Source organism: Pteropus medius, unplaced genomic scaffold (genome assembly GCF_902729225.1).
Source record: "Pteropus medius unplaced genomic scaffold, Ma_sr-lr_union100, whole genome shotgun sequence".
NCBI classification, from domain to species: domain Eukaryota; kingdom Metazoa; phylum Chordata; class Mammalia; order Chiroptera; family Pteropodidae; genus Pteropus; species Pteropus medius.
In genome coordinates, this window is record NW_024351648.1 from 340,415 (window position 1) to 362,199 (window position 21,785).

General features: G+C 41.4%; 1 protein-coding gene across 15 annotated transcripts in view; it reads right to left on the reverse strand.

Annotated features, from left to right (window-relative positions):
- FAM174B (family with sequence similarity 174 member B) overlaps window positions 1-21,785 on the reverse strand; it is a 107,847-nt gene that overhangs the window by 69,421 nt on the left and 16,641 nt on the right. Inside the window, exon 1 of one of the 15 annotated variants that reach the window (XM_039844043.1) lies at window positions 7,836-9,709. The exons of 13 other annotated variants lie outside the window; for them this stretch is intronic. The gene's annotated coding sequence lies outside the window, so the exon portion shown is untranslated. Of the gene's footprint in view, window positions 1-1,169; window positions 1,338-7,835; window positions 9,710-21,785 lie in introns of those variants that run through there. One more of the 15 variants, XM_039844044.1, reaches the window with a different exon arrangement.

Here is a 21,785-nt window from a genome sequence, read left to right on the forward strand (position 1 = left end):
CAAAGGGAACATTCGAGTTTAGAGTTTAAAGACAGAACCATGTGAGTCAGCCAGACAGGAATGAGACCACCAGCCAGTGAAGACAGGAGAAATTAGCAGGGCACCTGGAGGAAGACCAATAGCTAGGGCCCTGAAGTCCAGCAACTGATCACTGATGCTAAAGGAGGCATTAGAAATCTAACTGGAGGCAGAGATCACCATATAGATAAGGGAAGGTTGCAAGAGAATCGACGTCTAAAAGAATAAAAACTGGGAGAAAATGGGATTATAAGCAGCAGGTGATTCAGTTCTCTTCCCACTAATTGTTCTCACTTCTCCCAAACTTCCCTTCCCAGGAAGGGGCATGGCTCCCTTTAATGGCCCCCAGTTGCTTCAGGGGCTGTTGCAACAGCCTGTTCCAAAACCCTGACTCCTTATTGCACAACAGCCTTTGGCTTAGATATTTTGCCAAGACAGGAATTTGGCCTGGTAGGCTGTCAGCTGCTGTGAGGCAAGGTTTTCAACATTTGAGACAGCTCCCTTGTCTGTTTCAAATAGTTAAAACACAGTCAATTTGATTTTTTTTTTTTTAATGTATGTAATAGACACAGACCAGGGTTCGTATTCCAGCTCCCTCCTTTATAAACTGAGAACCTTAAGCAATTATTTACCTCTCTAAACTTTACTTAACTTTAAAATAAGGTTGCTCTGGAACCTTCATATAAACGAAAAGAGAAAAATGGTAAAGCAAATGTGGCAAAATGTTAACAGTTAGTGACTATAAGCTAACACTATGGTGTAGGCTCCAGTATTTGGGCTTCCAGTGAGCCCTTTGATGTTGCAGGGTCATGTGAGAACCTCAACGCGTAGTGGGAACTGAGATGCCCGAGATTCAACACATGTTCTGCCACTGGAGCAAATGACTCTCTCTGGGCTTCAATTCTTCTAGTAAACGAAACGGTTACCATCTCAGAGACTGTTGTGCAGGTTGAGTAAGAAACGCCATGTGCACAGGCCTCTCTCAGGGCAGACAAGCAATGAACTGTGAAGGCGTCGTGGGGCAGGTAGGAAGGCGGGAGATGGCCCTGGACTGCGCCCCCAGCCCCGTCCTGGGGGCCGGGGACCTAACTCCCAGCTCGGGGGAGGGGGGGCTCCTGTTTGAAACACCAGAAACACCGAGCACCACGTACCCAAAATACCTCGATGCAAGTGTGTGACGATTTAATGTTTGAACTGCGCGTAAAGACGGAGGTGACCCTGCTGAACACAGCTGGAGAGGCTGGCAGACAAGGCAGGGCGGGCCGGGCTGCGGCGCCGGCGACGTGCGGCGGGCCCGGGCAGAAATGGCGCAGGGGCGGGCGCGGCCAGGCCCAGCCGGCCGCCAGGGGGCAGCCGCGCGTCTGCAGGCCGCGGCCGGCTGGAACCGGTTTGGCCGGAAGTTGGGGCGGTGCCTGGGCTTCCGCAGCGACGCGTCACGTGGCTGGCCGGGAGAAAAACAACAAGATGGCGGCGCCGAGGGCGGGGCTCTCCGGGCACCCTTGGGACCGAAGGGCGGCGATCGCGGGGCAGGGCGCAAGGAACCGAGGGGTGCAATCGGGAACATGCTTCGCTGCCCCTTTGTCCAGCCTTGGGGGCCACTCAGTCGTTCCTGGGCCGAGAAACAGGCAGCCGCGCGTGGCAGGCGGGCCCTCCGCCCTCGCAGACCGCGACCCGGGGGCCCGAGCACCCCCGAGGGTCCCACTGCGCGTTTGCGCGAAGCCGCCGGCCAAGCTTATTGAGCCCCTGGGCTTTCGTCCCTACGTTTGCTGCGCCCTGCTAACCAGGCTAACCTGGGCGTTTCCTCGCTGAGACAGATAAAATGCTGCAGATCGTGCTGGGCGAGTCCTAGTTGAATTGAAATACATTCTTTTTCTTTTCCAGTTTCCTGCTTTTGTTCAAAGGGTTAGAACTGCCTCCCTCCAAATGGGGGAAGAAAAAAAAAACCCTGAGTGACCTAGGCCTTAAAGTAGCATTCCCGCCCTGCCCAAGTGTTGGAATTTGCTTGACTTGGACACGGAAACCGTCTAGGACCAAGAAGGCCTTACAAGGTCCTAAGTTCTGTTATTTTAAATCACCACCTGGATTTCATACAGGAAAGTGTAGATGTTGGTAGTTGTATAGTATATAACGCAGGAAATAAAAAGCAAAGTCGCCTAGTACAAGACCATGGGTATGAAAGACCTAGCCCTTAAACAAACCTCTGCCTGGACAATTGCTCCGGCTCAATTTTCATTCCTCATCTCCGTTTAATATTACATGAGCTTGGAACGCAAAAGAGCCAATGTGGGTAAAAATAACATGAGCCATTCTGCTTGCAATGGTATATTTAGCAGAAAGGAGATGTTCGTCCTTGGCATTATGTATAAATTTGTCCCCTTAGAGCTGGGATTCAGATTCTCTCGTTCTTGCTAATTTGTGAGACCACTGACAAGTTTCTGAATGTGACTTTTGAGTAAAACTTACCTCCCAAAGGTTTGGGAGATTTAACTAAAATCTCTAATAGAGGCCCCGAATGAAGGAGCGCTCCAGTGACGTAGCTCGGGAAAGACATTACTTTGATTGTGAAGGAGTCTACGGTTTCCTCAGTCTGGTAGGGATTTTAACATTTGTGTTCTGATCAAAACTGCGTTGCCATTAAGTGACGACTAGAAAGTATAACGTGATCAGAAGGGGAAAAAGAAGGAGGGGGAAGTGCAAGGCTTACATTTTAAAGCTTAACTGCGGATTTTTGACCCAAGCAGGGGTTTGTGAGAATTACCCTTAAGTCACTTCTTTTTATATCCAGGCCTTCAGAGGTTTCACTTTAAACTCCATCATTTGGCACAGAAGGGCTGCACTGAGTGTCAAAGGATCCTTGAACCTGAAGAATAAGACCCTTCTTCCCTGGGCAAAGAATATAGCTTGCTGCTTGTAGCAGTTCCTCAGAAGGAGCCTGCTTCGTTGTGTCCTTATATTTTACAATGACTACCCTCCTTTTTTGTCTCTCTGTGTACACAGGATTCAAGTAGAATTTTGGGCAACTTTTTCTACAGATGTCCCGATAGAAGCACAAGAATTAGCATCCTCAGGCTTTCAGATGTTTGCCTCCAAAATTTCACTAGCGCTGCCTTAAAATATATTTTAAATCTTCAAATATTTTATTATAGTAAATTTGATTTTTAAATTAACAGAAAAATAGAAGAAAATTAAAAGAATCTGTACTCCAATAATTCAGAAACTAGTTCTTATAGGCATAGACTTAAGTTTGGGAGAAATTATGTTGTATGTATAATTTGATGCCTTCTTTACTGAACTTTAAAATGTTTTAGTTCATATAAAAGAAAATTACGCAATAGGAAACATAAAAATACAGAAAAATGCAAAAAAAAAAAAAAAGACCAGAATGTCACCACGAAGAAATGACCACTATTTTAAAAAGTGTTTGTATTTATCTTAAAATAACACAATACCTAGTTTTGTAGCCTGCATTTTGTTTTTAGCCAGGTATAATGTATTTTCTTATGTCAAATAAGAATCTTCATGAATTTTTAAGTGCATGACAGTCTATCAGATAATTATATCGTCATTAACCATTACTCATTCTTTTACTATTGGATACCCAATTTATTTGCCAATTTTTGCTCTTAAAATGTTGGGCATGAATACTTCAGTACGAAAAGCTTTGTACATATTTCTGTAAAATGATGAATCTGAACTTTTAAGGGTTGTTGATACACTTTTAACTCCCAGAACTGTTGGGTTAATGGTGTTCCATTTGGAGTCTTCTAATTACTGTGCACCAGCATTCCACCTGAGCTCAAATCCCATCTCTTGTACTTTGATTACTCTCACTCTTTTAAAGTTTTTTTTTTAATTATAAATCATATATTCTTGGTGTATTGATTTTGATATGGATGTGTATCTAATAAGTACCAGACATGGATATCTCACTTCATTAGATATGTAAAAGTGAAATCCTTTCACTGTCAAGAACCTATTACTATACAGAAATCTCTTTTTCCTTTTAGCTAGTTCATTTCTATGTATAGAGGTGTTCCAAAAGAAACTAATTGCTGGTTTTCTCCAATGTGCAGCAGCAAGTACATCAATTCTGTAGCATTCTCCAAAATGATCTAATATAAATGAACGTTGGTTTTATTTATTTATTTAGGCTAAAGACCTCTAATTGTCACATATTAACATAATTTTGTTAGCTATTTTCAATTTTTTTTTAATTGTGGATATGCTGTTAGATCTTTATCCACTGGGAAAGAAAGACAGCCCTGTTCAAAGCAAGGTGACCAAATAGTTCTAAGGTTCCTCCTCTATATTAATGTGGATACTCCTTACTAGGAAGCCATTTTATAGTCTGTTATAAAATTAGACTCCATTTGCTACGATCCTTCCTTCGCTCTCTAAAAATAATTTCGAGGATACGAAGAAGTAAAGAGGAATAAAACAAATGCATGACTAACGGGAAAATATCCATCAGTAGCCTTCAGGTGATGGTTTTAAAATCACTTGAGTGAATGTGACCCTCTTTCCTGGGGGGATACCAGTTCTGATCATCCCCTATACTTTAAACAATCCTAGTTCCTCTGTAAATGAAGTCCTTTAGTTACTATGCTTGTAATAAAATACATTCCAGTAGGATGGAGAACACAGTTTAAGAATATTTATTCAAAGGTATTTGAGGCTTTAAAAGGCACCATATATGGCAATCATTATTATACTATAATGCTCCTCAATTTGATGACAATACACCCCAGTGCAGAGGGTTGTCTCTGGGAGTACAGTATCTGAGGCCAGTTACTAGTCTAATTCTATAGATGCACAGCAATAAATAGGAGGATTTTGAGCAGTATCAGCACTGTGCATCTGAGATTAAAATCTGTTATCAGGGATTGATTTGCTGTGATCCTTTCAAAACAGCTCTAGATTTTTTTGTTTTGTCATTTAGATTTCAGAGCTGACACCCAAGACAGCAAATGGATGAATATTTTAAATTTAGTCTGTTTAAGTGACAATTGACTTGGAACAGCTTTTGGAAGCCAAATAGCTCTTAGAAACCTGTCTCCTGGGAGCTAAAATTTAAAGTCTGCTACTGAAATAAATGAAGGGGGATGACAATGGCGGAAGAAGAAATTTGTTTTTTTTAATATTTAAAAGTTATTTAATCTTGAAAACATCCAGATTCCACTCTCAGATAGTTATTGCCCAGCATGAAAGGGAAAAGTCTCGTAAATTTGCCTTTTAACTCAGCCCTGTCAGAAATAAACAGGGAATCTTGGTTGTTTCATGTCCTAGACCCTAGGCCCCAGACTCTTGGCTACTATGCTGGCAAGTTGTGGGCATGTCCCAGCAGGGTCAAGGCTCTCTAGACCTATGCATCCCTATCTTCTAGTCTCCCCCGAATTTCCCTATCTCCCCCATATCAAACAGCCCCAAAGTCCTGCTCCCCATTCTTTCAAGGCCCCATAAAGCAGTGGTTAAGAACTGGAGCTTGAGAATCAGAAGAAGCTAGAGTTGGGTTCTAGATCCATCATTTACAAACTATGTGACCTCGGGCAGGTTAATATCTCCGGGCCTCAGTTTCCTTCCCCCAAACAGAATATTTCTTTCTATGTTGTAATGATGAAATGATGGACTATATATAGTGCTTAGCACCATGCCTGGCCCCCAAAATGGTAGTGATTATTAAGCCTTCTACTTCCTTAATCCACCTTCTACCTGTGCTAGGTTTCTCGATCTCTGGCCAGTTGTCTGTCCAGTCCTCTAGCCTCCACGGAGCTGTTTGCTGTTACCTATAGGATCTTCCCTTTAAATGCGATCTTTGCTCGCTTATCTGCTTGGTAAACTACTCTTTCATCAGAACACAACTCAAACCTTACTATCTTGACGGTAAAATAAATTGATATAACTTCTTTGAAGGGGAATTTCCCCCAAAACTATCAAAATTTAAATGCAGCAATCTATGGATCAAGGAATTCTATTTCTAAGAATGTGTCTTATAGATACCCTCACACATGGGCAAAAAGGGAATGTATACAAAAGTACTATCTGTAATAGCAAAAGACTATAAAATCCTTCATGTCCAATAGAGCATGCGTATAAAAAATTTTTATTTATCCCTACAATAATTACAAGACTTAAAAAGGAGTAGCTCTCTATGTACTGATTTCCAAAATATATTGTTAACTGAAAAAAATCAAGATGTGAAAAGCTGAGTAGAAGATGCCTTAATTTGCCTAGAAAAAAGAGAAAGAGGACTGACACATTTATACCATGTTAATGAAATGGTAACTGGCAGTCAAGGGTCTGGGTGAGGAAATGTTTCCTTTCCACTATATACATTTTTGTTCCGTTGGGAAAATGTCTAACCATTTCCGTAAAGTATTAAATTTCTTTAAATTAACGGGAAAAAAAAGAAAAACAAACAAAACCCATCTTAATTCCAGTATCTCTTCATTTGGGAAGCCTTGGCTGGCCCTCTCTCTCTTCATACTGCCTGATTCACTCCAGTGTTTGCCTCTATTACTTTATAGCACTTATCCCATTTTACTGAATGTAACTGTCGACATGACTGGTTTCCCTGGAGAACCAAGAGCAGCTAGAAGGTAGGGGTGGTATTGTGTTCATTTTTATGTTCCAAGGATCCAACACAAGATGATAAAACACACACTTTTTAAAAAAATGAATTAAAAAGGTTTCCTATGACAGTCTCTCCCACCACTGCCCTGATCCTATTTTAGCTGCCCACATGAGAGTTTGAGCTCTGAAGACTCATTTTATAATCTGGTCCCACCCTACGCTATCAGACATCCCCATCAAACCCTTTTGTAGCTCCTGCTACCCCTGACTTCTTTGATTTTTAAAAAACTCACAATGTCCTCATACTCCTTGCCTTTCCATTACAGTTCCTTCTACTAAGGTCCCTTCCTACTTCACCAGCTTAGTCTCCGTTCAAAGTCACTTCCTCTTTGAAGCCTTTCTGTTTCTCCCCTGCCTTAGATAGACTTGATGTTCTCACAGCTCTCTAATCATTTATTGCAATTATAATTTCATGTGTTAGTCTACCTGATAAAAATAGGAAATCCTCAAAGATGGGAATTTTTACCTTGTTTATCTTTCCCTTCCCAGTATTTATACCTGCCACATAGCAGGCACTCAATTGTTGCTTGAATGCAATGACCAAGTTAGTAGTAACTGCTCATGATATTCTTCTGATGGGCCCAAGCACAGCAGCCATCTGTCACTTATGTGGAGCGATATTCCTGTACGTTGTGTGTGTCACATTTACATTTCAGCCTGGCACCTTGAACTGGAAGCTTTTGGAGGTGTTTGCCACTCTAAAACAGGTGGAGAAACACAATTTGCATGTGCTCTCTTTAAAGCTCTTAAAGTAGGATTGCCATATTTAACAAATAAAAATACAAGTTACCCAGTTAGATTAAAATTTCCAGTAAACAACAAACAATATTTTTAGTGCAATTATGTCCCAAATATTACTTATACTAAAAAAAAATTATTCATTGTTTATCAGAAATTCAAACTTGACCAGATGCCTTATATTTTTATCTGGCATCTCTACTGTAAAGGCCAAATTCCCAAACCCTGTCTCCCTGCATTCAGACCCAGCAATTCTTAAAGAATTTGATGAACTATGTGATTTTATCATCTTTAGTAAATAAGCAACCAAATATCTCCCAACTCTGCTGATTAAATTATTTACACATATATATTTTTTTAAAGCGCTTTGCTTTTATTTCTCAAAAACATTTTCTTTATATTTTAACCATCAGAATTACATTCTAATTTATAGTAATTTAGCCTCTTACCCACTTAACAGTCGAATTGGATCTGTGAGGGTGAATCCAGGTGACTCTTCCCATTTGAATTCCCTATATACAGTATTTTCTTTCCATCTCTATTCTGCAGTTTGTCTTAGGTAACAAGATTATCTTCAGGCACTGTAGGGCTCCTCGGGCCACTGAAACCCTGCAGAGCTCTTGGGCTGTAAAATGTTACTTGTCCTAGAAGAAAAGGGGCAAGCACACTACCCAGCCCTGGCACTTGCAATGACCTAACTCGGCAGCCATTACACGTATTACAGACTAGGCTTTTCAAGACTTTTAAAAGTTGAAAACGTCATCTGCTTTAGAAAGCGGCTTTTTCAGACTTTTAGTTTCTTAGCACTGGCAGGTGATCCTGTAGGCCAAAAATGGAGGCACCAACTGCAGCTGCACATTTTTTATTTCAAAGGCACAGTTCCTGTTACATTAAATCATGTTCCCCTGCAGCTTCAAAATGAATGACAATTCTACACGACATACCTTTTTGTTACATGTAACTAGTTATCCCAGTGGTTCTAGAAAGTAAGATAATGTTACAAGTGTCAAACCTTTGACATCCAAATTTGAAAATTACAGGCTAAACATTGTCCTAGGTGTCTAAACTCCTGCAAAGCATTTGCTTAGTTCTCAAATATCACAGTTCCGCGTTCTGCAAAACATGAAACGGGCCGTCAAAAATTACTAAGCAGTGGCGATTGGAATGTAAGAGAATTTACATTAGGAAGAAAAAGGGACATATTAAAAGGGAGTTGGAACGGAAGTGTAATGTGGCTTAAATATAGCCGAGAAGCATGGGGAAAATGGCTCAGTCCGGGACTGGAAAATCAATTTGCCAGGGCCATGGTGAGATTGGAACATCACCTCCGTACTTCGAGACAATCCATTCTAATACCCTCAGTAGAGTCTGCAGTCAGAGCCTGAGTATAGCAGGAGGGGATGGGTATGCCCGATAGCAGTTTACAAAAAAAAGAAGAAAAAAATGCCACCGAGCAAACCATCAGAGGAAGGACAGAAGAACGATCTTTTAGCTTTTGAAATAGACTAGAGAGACATTTAATGTGTCGAGCTTTATTCCGGAAGAATACATTTCTTTTTCATCCAGCTGTTTGCAGGATGACTTCTAGTAAATATTGCTTGATAGGGGGAATAATTTTGGAGCCACAGTGCGCAGTAGAATATATCGTAGATGTTTACTTTGCAAACGCATTACGTTACTTGTTCAGAAGACGATAAACTATCACTTGTAAACCAGAAAAGCTTCTAACATGAAGTTCTTTGACTTCTACTATAAAAACTATAGAGGATAAATCTTCTGATGCATGCTGAACCCATTCTATGACCTCTTAAAGCCGTTTATTGTTAATATTTAGTATGTTATAATTTGTCAATCCATCTGTCAAAAATGAGTTTTACTTCAAAGACCAAGCAGTTTTAAGCCTATTGAATAGTCAGTGTGACTTAATTCAGGAAGTTGTTCCTTTTGTCCCGTTCCTATGTTATTTACTAGCTCTTTCTGCACCAGGGTCGATATATCAGAGTTTGGGTGTTTTGAATTTTTCTTTCCTTGGTTAAGAAGCAGCCTATTCATTCTGGCATATTTGCGTCATTATAGAGTAATCCTACCCTGGGAACTGACTTCGAACTGAATTTTATTTCCTCTACGAAGGTAAAATGGAGACTCCGCTTCACATTCGAGCTTAATCGGGCGACTCGCGCAGGAGCTTCGGGCAGGAAATGAGTGGGTGCCTTTAAGAGCGACCGCTGTAATTTTCCACAGCCCCGCCAGGCCCCGCCCACACGGCCGGCGGCGAGCGCGGAGTACGGCTGCGCAAGGGGCGCGCGACTCCGGTTGCCTGGATACCGCCTCCTCCGCCCCTGGCGCCCGCAGCCGCCCTGTTTCTAAGATGGCTTCCGAGTCCTATCTCTATGCTGCGGCAGGAACAAAGCCAGTTGAACGCCCTTGAGCTTAGCAGAAAGCAAGAGTTGTATGGCTGGCTTTAAGAGTGTTCCGTATCAATATTTATATACCTTTATAACTTTACAAAAATCCTGTTAGGTTGTCTGGATCAGGGAGTGTTTCAGGGTGGGTAAGCCATGGTCTCTCAGCCTTTCCGTGGGAGAGCTTTTGACTTCAAAGTTGGTGGTATATTCACTTCTTCTGATAAGAATTCTGGTTTTTCCTGTTAAGCTAGCTCAGGAAAAAGTCTTCTGAAATTTTAACTGGGCTATGACGCTCAACTATAGAGACCATATAATTATGTGGCTCTCAATTAGATAATAGCCCCCGGCCGTGTTCTCTCCCGTTTAAAAATAGCTGTTTTTTCTTTTTCTTGAAAGGTTTCTACCCAGATTAATCTTATGGTACCATTATAGTTATTAGAAGATGGTAAATTCTTCTGGGGATGGGAACTGTTTTATTCACCTTCGTATCCCAGAAGTGTTTCTACCTATAACAAACCTTCAAGTAATGTCTCTAAAGAATACAAATTAACTACTGAGGCTTTTCTGCTAAGCACTGTGCTATGGGATACGTACTCCGGTTCTGCAACTCCATTCAGTCTCCCCTTTTATAGACGGAGAAACTAAGGCACCAGGACGTTAAGTAATTGTCAGAAGCACCACAGCTAGTAAATGATGGAGCCGAGATTCAAACGCGGTCAGAACAGCCTGTGCTGGGCTACGTCTGTAAATACTGCAGAGTACGTGATGTCTTCTAATTGACGCACTCTGAGAGGAGTGCGAAAGTCTTTTTGCCCGAAATATGTTCCGCTTTAAGAATAGATTTTTCACATTTGTATCAGGGCATTTAGATGCTTATCATACTCTGAGCCTAAAGACCCAAACCTAACCGACCTTGGTAGCGGGTCTTGGGAAAATATAATTAAAAACAAAGTCTGCTGCCAATCCCAAAAATCTCTCCACAAAAGTGGAAGAGAAAGAAAAGTTTTATTATTGAATAAGCATTAAACCAAAATACGATATGCATCACAGCCTATTCACCGAGAGACTGCAAAGACAAATTTCACCCTTATACATAGCTAAGCAGATACCCCCTTTCATACCTGTTCTCAACAATAACTAGTCCTCAGGTAGGAGTACTTGATAGCACCACTTCTCACACATAGTTCATTCTAAATTCACTTGGTAATTGGTAGTGGTAATCTGTGTTAGCTAATTAGTTTATCCAAAGAAAAAGCAAACTTCTTATGTTTTTATGACAGGAGATAGGTTTGTAACCTGGAACTGGACACCTACAGGAGTTAGACTCCTACTATCCCACAGAACCTGGGAAATAGGGATGTTATTTTCCTTGGTGATTACATTTCAAAGAGATGGCTCCCAGGTCACTGAGAAAGACATTCTTAGGTTGTAAAGCTGGCAAGAGGCTTTTTAGCTTTTGAAAAGGTTTCCATATTTCTCAAAGGGGCAGAGAAAAACTTTACAACCACAAGTTTTCTAATGTAAATACTGAAAGAAAGGGAGGGGGTCCCTTTCTCTTTCTGTGCTCCCGAACTGTATTTATTTAAATTTGCATTTACCCTGTCTCAAGATACAGACACGACTTAGGCCAGCTCTTCCATTAGAGTCAGCGGGCATTCAAATTTTCACTTCGCTGGCCCACCCTTTCCACAGACGTAATAGTGAGCCAAATAGTAGGAGGAAGCCACGAGAAGTGTATTATCAAATGCGGAGGGTTAAATTTTCCATCCTTATTCAAATTCTTGCTTCCTGGTTTTTTTGAAATTACTTCTAATTTCTAGCAGATGCTGAGTGAATTTGCGTGCTGTACCAGATCATGAGAATGTATCTGAGAACTGCCAGAAAAACGACTGCCTTTGGTGTTCGAGTTCAGTTTTCAATCTTCAGTCCTCCTTCTTCATTACAGGGCCTTGGAGATATGACAGAGAGGACCTCTTGCCTCCACTGACCTCCAGACTGTCAAATGCCTACCTTAGCTTTGACAAAAGGCTTGGGCAGCTGCTGGTGGCCTCCATGCCTTAGCCTGTGCTGATAATACTCAGCCTGGAAGACCTTACTCCACAGTTTCTGCTTGCTTGGCTCAATGAGCACAATGGCTCAGCTATACCTTCCTTCTGGATCCTTCCCTAACCCTCCTCCCCACTCACTCACCTCATTCTGTCTGATTTGGTCTCCGCTGGGCTCCCAGACCATTCGGTAATTTCTCCTATTATGGCGCACACATAGATGAGTGTGTGTATATGTGGTCATGTTTAATATACCAGTCCATAGATTTCTTGAGAGCGAAGATTAAAAAAAAAATACACACACACACACACACACACATACATACATACATACATACATACATACATACATACATACATACATATATAGACACACATTTGTGTGTGTATGTATTCCCAGCACCTCACAGCAGGGTGCCTAGATGAGATCTGAGGTCTCAAACTGGTGACTTAAAATCCTCACCTAGTACACCTATTTTGTTGTTGAGCTCTTTTTAAATTTTTGTTTTAAAATATTTCAGGTCACATTTTAAAATGTGGATTTGCATACAAATCAGCTTCTTTGACATCTCTTGAATGATTAGATATGGCCACCTAGGCCTGTTTCTACATGGCAGCATGTGCCCGGTACAGAGTTGGGTCAGTCAGATGGGACACGAGCTCTCTCCACTTGACTGCAGCCTATGCCACTCCCTTTTGACTCCTCATAGAGGCTAAGTATGAGGTATCATTTATATTGAGTATGCACTGGTTTTATTTTTGGAGTAAACTATTTCTCAGTATTAAAAGAAAGACTAAAGCATCTTTTAAGAATAAAGGGAGAGAGAGCATTTCTTGGTGGGAATGAAGCATTTCCTTTGTGTTTATTAAGAATATAAAATGTATCTATGTCTATTTTTCTTAAATCCAGCAGCTTTGCTTATTACTTTACCTTTCCTGGCCGTTAAGGTAGATACTCAAAAGCTTTTTGAGGAAGGGAGGAAAGGAAGGAAAAAAAAAAATTCAGCAAATGGATAAGATTCTAAACTTTTAAATCCAGCTATTTATTTAAACAGACTTCCAAAATTAGTACCTTTATCCAATCCTTCAATTTCCTCCTCAATATCTCTTCTAACATTTGCTGCATTTTGCTTGTGTGTGCACGTGATAATCATATTCCTGTAGCAACTATCTTATCAAATACCAGTGAGATAAGTCCATGTATATGCCCTTTTTCCTTAATGACACAACAGGCATAGAATGTACACCAGCACAGATAATCACTTCATGCAGGAAGTTCTCTAGAGGATTATCCTCAGCACCCTTTTATATGATAAACAATGTCTGATGGGTGGAACTGAGAACTATTTTGTAACACTTACAAACAAGAGGAAATTGTTAGTCTTATCAATGCTTATGTATCAAATGAGCTTCTAAATAAATGCTATTCTTCCTCTCTAAACACCAGCAAGAAGTACTGATGTGTGTACAAAGTAGGATACTGATGTTCCATCTCCTGTAAAAACCATACCTTAGAAGTTATATAGTTTTTAATTCCAAAGATTTAATAGAGCTTTTATTTACAAGGAAGGATCTTAAAATATTTCCTTCTAAAGTCTCTACTTTCTTAGAGCTACATTATTTCAACAAGAATCCTATCTGGTTTAGTGGAATAGAGGATCTTTCTAAACCCCTTGAGTGTTCACTGTCCTTTAATGGGGTTATTGAGTATGGAATGATAACACAGAGTCAAGGCAAAGCGTTCCTTTCTGCTCCAAACAAGCTATGACGTCATGAAATATAACTCAAATCCTCTGTCCCCTTCTCTTTTGCTTGGGGTTTTAAAGTCATTATTATTTTGCCTGGCCTTATTAGTCCTTTCCAAACTCTAGTAGTGTTAGGGAAGTGATTGGGGGTGGGATCAATTAGGAAAAGTCTCACGGATGATTCTAACACATCCTACCCTTTGAACACCCAGTCATCCTTTTAGTCCCATTGACAAGCAAGGGTATATGACAGGGCTCTCAGAAGGAAGGGTGTGTCAGAATTTTATGTTTATTAAACTCATGAGGAAAGAGTTCTGTGCACTGGGAGAAAAAACAATCAGCTATGTAAATTGAGTTTATTTTGGACTTGAGGAAAGCAGAATGAACCACCCAGTAGAAAGGACCCAAAGCAGAGTTAGAGTCCTGACGCCCTGTTCTGATGAAAAGACTCAGCAGGGATGAGGGGAAGGTGGCTGTTCTGCTGAGAAATGGAAATAAGTCACCTTGTTCAGAGCCTAGAAGCTGCCTGGAAATTTACACTGCAGTCTCAGCAGCAAGACCCAAACCATATCTCACGTAGTAGGGCCATGTTTATCGTGCTCGTCTCAAGTCACACTCCTCCAGGTATTTCAAGAGCTTGATTATGGTGTTGTACAAGGACCACAAAATCTTCAGTAGCTAAAGAAGCTCACTGGCAAATAGACTGATTGTATATGATGTAAAACAGGCTCACTCAGAGAACTACACATTTATTTGTAATTAATGTGAGAAACCGAAGCTTTGATTATTGCTATTTCTATAAGTATGCTGCAATAATCGTGTCCTGTCTACAAAAACAGAGAAATACTTAATTTTTGCAGTAGCTTCAAAAAGGCTAATGCAAATATTTTGATACTTGACTTTATTTTAATACTGACAAAATCTGCTAAATTATAGCATAAGTTTGAAAGAGAGGGAAATGCTTTTTGTAATTTTGATTCTTTTAAATTCAGAATCGACATGAATTTCCAACCATGGGATAGAGTCACCCTGTATGTCACACAAAACCAGCCAAAGCCAAAACAGTCTCCTATTCTTACAAAAATTTAAAAGCCATGCGAACCAATCGATATCAATTAAAGGCATCTACTACCATTTTATTAAGCACCCTATTTAATCTCCATATTATGTGCATATACTCTCTTCTTTCAGTATCAAGTGTCCTCGTTTATTCCAAGTCACAGTGACTTGGAATCTATTCAGGGCTGTCACTTAATTTGATGAGAAAAACACTCTGCTACGTGCTGCTACCCTTGCAGATTCGAGTTAGAACCTCGATCCTGAATCTATATGGGCTTTTTTTTCTTTCCTTTCCATATTTATTTCTTTTTTCCACATCTTCCTTTCTCACTATTTTCCTTGAAACACCTAAAAATGTCAGTAAGGAGGAGGATAGAGAAATGAGTTCAAAATGTGTTTTATATTACACACCTGAAGACAGGTAGAAAAATGTATAGTCTGGCTCTCAAGCTTTTGGACTGAGATATATTTATGAAAAGCAAAAGATCCCACAGTCCAGACAAATCTCCCAGTCCAGTTTTCCAAAGAGTGTAAAACTCACTGAAATCAAGGAAGGGCACCCCACAGGAAAACTTAAGGTGGGTCATGATTATCAATATGCAGCTTTAGAAATAGGAGTGTGGAAGACATATATGGACTGCAATGTATACATCTTATATTTAGCTGAGGGAATGATCAATCAAAATTTCCATTTATACAAACCAAGAGTAATCCAGGATTGTATCCAGGCAGACTGGAGGTTTCAGCTAAGTTTGCTTCGTTTTATAGCACAGGCTGTAAATAAAATGACCCCTGGCTTTAGGCCTCTTTCTGTTTGTAGACAGTAAATTTAAATCCTTTGTCCCCACAGACCAACTCGAAGCAGTAACCTTGGCTACAGTTGCCGCAGCAAAAACACAGTCACCAGATTTCCAGTTCTATATTCGGTTTTTGAAAATTGGTTATGTTGAAAGGGAAAAAAACAATTTTACTTTGCCTCTGCTATTGACACCAAGAAGCACTCCTTAGACTGTTCAGAGAGGAAACAATGAGTCATTCATGCTGTCAGCCCAGGTGGTGCATGAATTCCAGACTGAGGCCGCTGTGTTAACCCATGAAGGGCTCTGCTTCGAGCTGAGGCTCCCTGCAGCCTCTGAGGGAAGCAGGGCAGCTGCAGAGCAGGCCTGTGCGTCCAGTAACCAAGGCAGTACCTCCACAGCGCCAGTCCCTAGGGGCCTCTGAGCTGTTTGTCACCGTGTGATTGGCTCCAGGAGAGGGGTGGAGAAGTGAAAACACTCTGCCCAGGATATATTTAGTTGAAGTGCAGCTGGGGAAGCGCTTAAACAAGGGAGCTTTTGTCCTCAGGATGAAGTGTTTTTCTTAACTCCACAAGGGTGAAAAACTTAAGCCATAAACTGATTTTTCCCCCCTTACTCTATTTTCTCTTCTTGGGGGAAGTTAAGAATTTTCTGAGATTTGTCCTATATGAGGAAACTAAGCAACTTAGATGCAGAGTTGATACAAATTTAAAGCACACATCCTTGATGGAAGACGCAGTTAATAAATTCAGATAATTTCTTAACACAATGTGTGTGTGTGTGTGTGTATGTGTGTGTGTGTGTATGTGTATATATATATTAATTTCAAGAATAATATGTGTATATATATACATATACACATATTATTCTTGAAATTAATTTTCTTTCAGTTCAAATGAGAAGTTAGGTATTTGTCAGACATCTTTACTTGGTCAAATTTACAGAGATAAAAACATAATTAAGTTTTAAAAGCTGACAGAACCCTGTTTCACTTGAGTTGACTCACATTTTCCAGTAATGAGAGATTTACTTCTGCCCTGATGGGCACAGCTTCTTTGCAACAGATTACTGATGAGCCATGTAATGGCTCCTGTTCACGTCCTCCTTGGAAAACCACTTAGAACTGCCACCTTGCTACAAGGCTTTACGACCACTGTGTAAATGCTGTGTAATAGGGGCATGTTGTCTACTATTAAGAAATAACATAGGAAATATTTTACATGCAAATCCCATTTGAAATTATGAACCAAGGGCAAAAACTTCTGGACAAGAAGTCCACAACTTCAGTAATATTAGAAAATCAGACATGTTAGCCAGGGTTCTCTAGAGAAACAGAATCAATAGGATGTATAGCTGGATGGATGGATGGATGGATGGAAGGAAGGAAGGAAGGAAGGGGAAGAATAGAAGAAGGAAGAAGGAAGGAAGGAAGGAAGGAAGGAAGGATGGAAGGATGGAAAGAAGGATGAATGAAAGGATGATTTTTAGGAACTGGCTCATGTGATTATGGAGGCTGCCAAGCCAAAAATTTGCACAGTGAAATGACAGACTGGAGACCCAGGAAGAGTCAATGTTGTAGTCCAAGTCTGAAGGTCACATGTGGCAGAATTCCTTCTTGCTCAGGGGAGGTCAGTCTCTGTACTATTCAGTTCTTCGACTGATTGGATGAGGCCCACCCATGCTATGGAGGACAATCTGCTTTATTCAAAGTTCACCAATTTAAATGTTAATCTCATCCAAAAATATCCTCACAGAAACATCCAGAATAATGTTTGACCACATATCTGGGCACAGTGGCCCTGCCAAGTTGACATAAAATTAACTATCACACAGGCTAAAACACTCATTTTGAAAAATCCACTTGTTAAAATACAAGGCTGCTTACCAGGTTGAAGCTGCTGTGAGGGTATAAAAATGGATATAATCCCTGATTTCCATGACCTCTCTCTCTCTCTCTCTCTCTCTCTCTCTCTCCCTCTCTTCTCTCGGGAGGGTTGCCTTGGAACCAGGTGAGGAAGCCCAAGCCATAGAGAAGCCACATGTGGGGATTCCAGACAGCAGCCCCCAACCAACAGCAACACGATCTACGAGACAGACATGTGGTGACCAGCCCTCCAGAGCTCGTCTCCAGCCTCCCGTGTTGCAACTGGGCCCAGACAAAGCGGACCAAACCGTGCCCTGTCTCAATTTCTGACTCACAGAAACCATGAGAGATTAAAAAAGATAAAGATTAATGCTATTTTAAGCCACTAAATTTGGGAGTAACTTGTTACCCAATAATAACTAGCATGGTAAGGTTATAGTTAACTTAATAAGAAACTATCAAAGTATTTCCCAAAGCGATTTAACCATCCTGCACGCCTATGAGCAATGCACGAGGGTTCCAGATGCTCCATCCTTACTCATGCTTGATATCTATCGTCAAGCCTTTCAGATTGTGGCCCTTCTACTGAACAAGGAGTTGTTCCTCATTGTGGTGTTAATTTGTATTTTTCTGATGACACCACACCCATGTTTGATCAGAAATGTTATTACCTAACTTAGAAAACATTTACTGTGATATTTCATAGGCACATGCCGTAAAATCAACTGATCCTTACACCCCTGGCATTTGAGAGCTTATGCTGACATTTCCGAATTGTTTTTAAAATAACTGCTACAAAAATGAGTCTATGTTGTTAATAATTATCCACACTGGGAATTTTGAAGTTAGTTTGCAAGCCCTGGAAGAGTGAGGAATCAAAACCGTCTATCCACACATGTGGGACTCGTGATCCTACGACACCACTCCCCATTATTAACTGGCTTAGAAAATTTATCATGACCCAAGTCCCTCAGCCAGTCAATGTTGGAGCCAGGATAGGAAGCCCAGGCAGCTTGACATCAAAATCTAGAGTCAAATGTCCCCAGGTGTCAGAACCCTAGGGAGTGTGAGATGACAGCTTGCTAACCCCCCAGGGAATCTTGGGAAAGGCCCACCTGGAAACACCCGCATTCACCTGACATGGCCACGCCTACCTGACATGGCCACGCCTTCCACGCCAAACTCCAAGCTGGCTTTGACCTTTCTTTTCCTCCTGTCTTACCAAGCCAGGGGCCTGGACGTCAGAAATTAGAGCTGTAAATGCCCAAGGGAACCTGCTCTCAGGCACTGGTGGTGGTAATGCTAATGGTGGGGCTTCCAGAATAGATACTGCCACGGGCTGGCGGGGGTCTCCCTGGCAGGTCCTCCAACGGTCCAGGCCCAATGGTGAATTAATTACCTTAGACGCACACGTCAGAAAAGGGAGCTTCAATAGCTTGAATACTATGGTTCTGATGCTGTGAGAATCTGGTTTTGTTTCTACTTTTTCTAGAGCATTTTTTTAATAGAAATGAAAAATAAACATTGTATCTAATGAATAGGAATCTTCATCTTACTTCTGTCCCTATCCCCTGAGACAACCTTTCTTGTACATCCAACCAAAGATACTCTTGCATATATAACCATAGAGGTATATATTTTTAACCACACAAGTGGGCACATACTATACACTGTTCTCTATCTTTGTTTTTATTTCTAATTAACAATATAGCTCGGAAATTATTCCTTGTCGATACCTAAAGTACAAACTTTTTTTTTAATCTTTGATTTTTATTTATTTTTTCTCTTGCCTTTTCAAAGGGGCTGCACGCATTTCTGTTGTTAGGGCTGCGTCATGATTTATCTAACCAGTCTCCTGTGATGACTGTTTAGGCTATTTCTAACCAGAAGCTCTGACAAGCCAGCGTAATGAATCTGCTTGTGTTTCTGTTGCAGTGCCGTGTAGGCCCCTCTGAGATCTCTAATGTCACATGTGTGGGGGAGGGAGGGAGAAGAGTTTATGGCATGCCTCCCCCACTTTTCAGCCAGCAAGGCACGGATTACGGCTGGAGTTTTCTCTATAGGGCTGTAGTCAGAAGAGAATTCATATAGCTACCTGGAGGTATATATAGCTCAGAAAAATCATCCAGACAGCAGCTCAGCTGATCACTGAATTCTAGTAGCAGCAGCAATGACAACACACCACGAGCTTTTCCAAATATGCCCGGGCGAATATGCCACTGCCATCTTTTCCAGCAAGACCTTTAGTCCCAGGGGCTGGGCTGTTTCTGTGACTCATAAACCTGGAGGCAGTGCCAATAATTTAGGGCGATGTGGACCAACAGATAGAGAACCAACAGATGGGGTTCTCCATGGTTACCTCAGGTTTCTCTTGTGAAGAGACCTGGGCACCTTACTTCAGCTCAGTTCTCACATTCTCTTCCCTGAGATCAAAGCTTTTGGCAAGGCTAGTGGTTCCTCCCAGGAAAGCTGACAGCTGAATGTCTGCCTCTGCTCGCTTTGTCTGAACATGCCTCGCTCGACTGCCAGCCCCTCAGCGGTTCCCCTCCCAACACTGAGAAACCCTAAACCCCTACTCTAAAGCGCACTCTGCCAAAATGGACGAGAAATCTTTTTCATACAAGGCCATTATCCCAACCCTCCTCCTAACAAAAATTAGTTGAAAGTGACAAATATAAAGTCACTGATTCCTCACTACCACCTTTTACTGTGGAAATTCCCAAACACACAGAAAAGTTGAAAGAATTATGCAGTGAACACTCCTCTGTGTACCATGTAGATTCTAAAATTAACATTTTCCTAGATACACTGTTTCAGGCTTTTTAAAAGCCAGGCTCAAATATTCAGTTCGTTTGCTTTTAAAATTTCAGAACAAGAAACTTAACTCCTTGTTTAATGAACACAGAATAATTTAGTTCCATTCCAAATTACACTAGTAGGGAGCGAAGAGAGAAAGTTAGGGGACAATGAAGAGAGAGTGGCCTCCGGAAGACAGAGAGGGTGACAGAGATAAGAGGAGGACGAGGAGGAGGGGTGTGAAGACACAGGAAAAGAGTCTCTGGGTTTGCAAATGAGATGGGTCAGGTTTTGTACCCAAGCGGCAGCTGCTGTGTGGTTAAGGACGCTCACTGCTGGGGCCTAGACCAGCACCCAGCACTGGGCACAGCCTGTCCATCTCCCTCTGTCAGAGTTGAGACAGCCATATGCAGCCATCCCAGGACAGTGGAACCAAGAGTTCCTGACCAGAGGGTCCAACTCCACAGACAGCTGTAAAATGGGGGAGACCTGGGACTGGAACCAGCTTTATACCCCAGCCCTGTTAGTATTCCCGGCACATAAGACCTTGGATGGTTATTTAACATCTCTGAGCTGCTATATTCTCACTCATAAAATGGGCATATTAAGAATATCAACCTCATGAGGTTGTTGGGGAGGTAAACTGAGATGAAGGCATACATGTAATAATGGGTGGGACGTACGGAATGCCAGCTGTCTGCCAGGCATTGAACTGAATGGCTTACACACTTGCTCTCATCCCTGATCACTGGCCTTATAGAGGCAGACATTATTATTGGCCTCATTTTAGAAGTGTGCAAACTGAAACTCAGAGTGGGGAAGTTACTTCGGCAGGTGGCCTAGCTGGTAATGGAGTAGGCCAGAACCTCCTGCCTGCAGAGCCCACATGCTATGCTGCCCTCAGCCTTATGCCCGGTACTAACCTTATAAAATGTGATGAAACACTCCTGCCACAAAGGATTCTTGCAAGATCAAAGTGAGACAACCCATGTGTACATGCTAGTATACCAGATCCTTAAGAATGTTTGTTGAATGACTAAATGAATATTTATGAGCTCATCTAACACTTGTCATATTCTTCGGCTGCTTCTGTAATCATTAACTCTATAGAAGCTTATAGTAGATAATTATGGTGAAAAATCTCCCTAGTCCTGTACTATACAAACATCAGGTTTAATTAACAAATTACAAGGGAGTTGATTTTCTTTGTATTCTGACCTCATTTATATTACAGCAACATGGAACCTATTATACTTTTGGTCTATGATGGAACAACAGGGCAGCTGATTATAAATGCCAGGGTCTCGGGCAAGCCCTTCCTTCTCTTGCCCGGCTGCTCCAACTTGACATTGGACTTCCTCAGTGTGCCAAAGGGCAACCCATACCCAGGCTGCCCTGGGAAACAGAGCTGGAAGCCTCTATGCCTTCCTTGCCTTTGATGAGGCCTCTCCATGGACTGGTGGCCGTGGCAGGCTTTGCACGGTGGTTTTCCACCTTTTGTAATAGACTTTCCTTTCAAAACTTGTGAAATAATAACGCTATGAATTTATCTATAACTACAACTAAGAAGACACATAGACTAGAGTAAGATCATGTATTGAAAAGTACTTTGAAACTTTCTTCAAAATTGCAGTATAAACCTAAGATTTTGAAAATAAGTTCAATAGCTAATAGGCAACCAAAGTATC